This window comes from Marmota monax, unplaced genomic scaffold (assembly GCF_021218885.2).
Source record: "Marmota monax isolate L192 unplaced genomic scaffold, Marmota_monax_Labrador192_F-V1.1 WCK01_AAM20220418_F8-fsc00836, whole genome shotgun sequence".
Taxonomy (NCBI): domain Eukaryota; kingdom Metazoa; phylum Chordata; class Mammalia; order Rodentia; family Sciuridae; genus Marmota; species Marmota monax.
Genome location: NW_026694093.1, coordinates 131,603 through 135,223, shown reverse-complemented (window position 1 = coordinate 135,223; position 3,621 = coordinate 131,603). Strand labels below are relative to the sequence as shown.

Genomic DNA, 3,621 nt, shown 5'->3' with positions numbered 1-3,621 from the left:
GTCAAAGTGACAGCTGGCATAGACTGAAGATGCCCTCTTCCCCCGCTCTTTGTAGTCAGTCATTTCCCGGGGGGAAGAATTCCAGAGAGTGCCCTGTCCACCTCCACGGAGGTACATCAGGGTACTCCTTCCGGTCGCAGGGGATGCTGGGAGTAAAAGCCGTTGGTGGAGTGAGGGGACAGGACAGGGACAGGGTGCTGTGGGTGTCAAGGTGAGCACTGAGGGTGGACTGAGGAGTTCCCACAACAGTGGGAGGGTTGTCAAATCATCCAAGTGACCTCTATGGTCAGCCCTGCACTTTGGGATGAAAGGTAATATTCTGGGACAAACCCTTAGGCTGCAAGGGACCCTGGGAGTTCCAGCCTGTTGCCTAGATGTTGGAGGTTAGGATGGGGGAGAATTGCAGTGACTCCTTTTGCCTCTCAGGACCCTGGGAGATATTCCAGCATCTGCTAGGAATCAAGGTGAGGAACTTTGGTGACAGGGACTGAATGCCATACCTCCCAAAGGAAGGGACCTCAGAGAGCCTGGCTTCCCTTGTAATCTACCCTGTGGGGCCCTATGCAGGGTCACTGGAAGTAACTCTGGCTCATTTCTGCCTCCTGGTTTGGCTGAGAGGTTTTATATGTGTAGAGACCTTGGTCCAAGAGGTGATGACATGTCAGCAGAGGGAGGAATCCAGGACCTGCCAGACCCAAGGTATGGACTCTTCATGAGGATAGAAAGTATCCCCATCTCTGACCCAATGGATACCACATAGTGTGCCTGGCCACTATAGTCAGCCTGAGGAGGCCCTAAGTGGCAAGATCTTCTGCCATGGGCGCAAATATGGGAGGTATTCAGGGAGATGGGGTCTTGGTCTAAAGATGTCAGTTCATTTCAGATGGGGTGGTAGTGAGGAAGGGCAGGCGTGGGCATGAGTCCAAGGACTTGGGTAATCTCCCAGCCCATAATACATTGGACCCAGGTCCAGCCACCAGCCCTGGAGAACCTACACAAGGGCAGTGGGAAACTGTTCACTTCTCTGGGAAGTACCAGGGCTCTTGGGGAAGAGAGGAACCTGATGTGACAGGGTAACTTCATCTTAGCACAGGGATCACTATCTGGTCATCAGACACAGGTGTCCCAGTTTACCCAAGAGTAAAGTGAGGACCCTAGGGGAAGGTCAAGGGTCCCAGAATACAGTAGATGCCCCTCAGAAATCTTCCCGTTACCTGCTGTCAGCACAGGAAGCCCAGGCAGGGTTGTAAAGGTTCCTTTATTTTCTGTGTGTCATTGATTTCAGAGAAGTGAAGGCCTCAGTAAGAGGGGATTGGGCTCAGGAAAGCAGAAGGAGGATCTCAGGCATAGCCAGGAGTCAGGTAAGGACAGAGGGAATTTCTTCAGTGGAACACAAGGACCCCGATCCTCACCTGCCCTTTCTTCTCAGCCATGGGACAACCCAGTTCCATTGGCTTTACCTTTCCCTCACTTCCTTTCTGGGTGTCTCACGTAGACAGGGTGTGTTTTAGGATTTGTTAAGGTTTAAGGAAGGTGCCTTAGATCATTAGAGAGCATCTCATACCTAAGGTGAGGACTGAGCCAGATCCTCCATGGCCAGGACACATGGAACCATTGAGTTTGGCCAGCTCTTGCTTCACCTTTGAGAAGGTGTGGCCATATGTGAGGCCCCTCACTGCCTTGTGTTCCTTCACAGGGAGGTGGGCACTTCTTCACAGAGTGTCCTTCAGGCCAGCACATGGGTGGTATCCAGGTCCTGCCAGGGGAAAGGTAAGGGCCCAGAGTAAGCAGAGAGGACCATCCACCTCAGAACAGTGGGGACCTCACAGAAGGCAGCCCAGCCCTCCTATCAGGGCTGGTGGATCAGGTTGTGCTTGGAGTCTGCAACCTGTGGGGGCCCCTCAGTGCCTCTTACAAGAACTTCTGGAACCAGGTCGTGAAGGTTTTGTATGAGGCAGTGTCCTCAGGTCCTGGAGCAGAGGAGGCCCAGGCAGTATTTGGAGTCATGGTGTGGTGCACTCTGGGAATGTGTATCAAGGATCCCCACACTAACCAGGACAGAGGGAGTCCCACAGAGCTCAGGCCCCAGAAGCCCTACTATTAACCCTGGGCCTTGTGCTCTGTGGGCTTGCTGTACCCACAGAAGTTGCCTCACTTCCTGCCTCAGGTTTTCAGGAAATAGGCCTACCAGGAGAGGAACTTGAATAGCCCTAGAGCATTGCCCAAAGAGAAGACCTGTAGTGGGCCTTTGTGAGGGGTTCCAAGGGTTCAGTTCTCAGCTAAGGCCCTGACACATACCTTCTCTCCCCAGGCTGGTAAGTCTCCAACACCAAGCTCCTGTCCATCCTTTTGCCTGATATTCCCAAGGAAAGTCATGATGTCTCAAAATTAGAAACACCAACAAAAGCATCACAAGGCCTAAAGCGTGGCACTAGTCTGGTTGATGTACCAGTCCCCATAGTTGTGCAGGAAGCCACCTCTTTCTTTCCTTCCAATTGTCCATCCTCTTCCTTTTCCTCTAATTCCTGTTATTCTCAGATCCTGGGTACCATGAAGGATGTTTGTGCTACCAGAATGCTGGGTTCCTTCCATTGTTCTCAGAGAAACTGTTCCTTCCTATCTACCATTGCCTCTAGCCCATAGAGCCAATTCCATGAGGGCTTCAGCAAGCAGGAAAATGAGGGTCTTAGAAACTCCCAGGCCTTGCCAGGCACTGAGTCTTTGAATAGTGATGTCATAGATGACACCTTATCTTACCCCTCAAGTATCAAATGACTGAGCCTGTGACCAATGCAGAAATGCTGAATAGTGTCATCAGAGATAACCAGGAGCACTTCCCCATGATCTTCAGCAAAGCCTCTGAGTGCATGCAGCTGGTCTTTGGCATTGACATAGAAGTAGACCCCTCTAGTCATTCCTATATTCTTGTCATTGCCCTGGGTCTTATCTATGATGGAATGCTAAGTGATGAACAGAGCATGCCCAAAACTGGTCTCCTGATAAATATTCTGATTGTGATCTTTCTGGATGGCAGCTGCACCCCTGAGAAGGTTGTCTGGGAAGTGCTGAGTGTGATGGGTATGCATGCTGGGAGGGAACACTTTATCTATGGGGAACCTAGAAAACTCATCTCTGAAGATTTGGTGGAGGAACAGTACCTGGAGTATCGCCAGGTGCCCAGCAGTGATCCTGTTTGGTATGAGTTCCTGTGGGGTCCAAGGGCTCATGCTGAAACTAGCAAGGTGAAAGTCCTATAGTTTTGGACCAAGGTCAATGATACTCCTCCCAATGCCTTTTCTATCTGGTATGAGGAGGCTTTTTAAGAGATGAAGAGGAAGCCTACGGCAAAGTTGCATCCAGGGTTAGTGGAGTGGTCAGGGCCAAGGCATATTCCAAGGTCACATTCAGTATCTTATCTTGTCCCAAATGAAGTCTGAGGCAGATACTTTACTCTGTGTTTGAAGATAGCAGTCACTTTTTTAAGTAGTGCAAAGGCAGAATGGGGCTTGAGTGAATTTAGTATATAACATGTGGCTTTCCTAGTCTGTATTGGTGAATTGGAGATTTTCTTTCATTTTGGTATTTTTTCAAATGTTGTTTCTTTTAATAGAAGGTTTAATT

General features: G+C 50.0%; 1 pseudogene; it reads left to right on the top strand.

Moving 5' to 3' along the window:
• The first annotated feature begins 389 nt into the window (after nt 1-389).
• On the top strand, nt 390-3,257 carry LOC124107159 (melanoma-associated antigen 10-like; annotated as a pseudogene).
• The last annotated feature ends 364 nt before the right edge of the window (nt 3,258-3,621 follow it).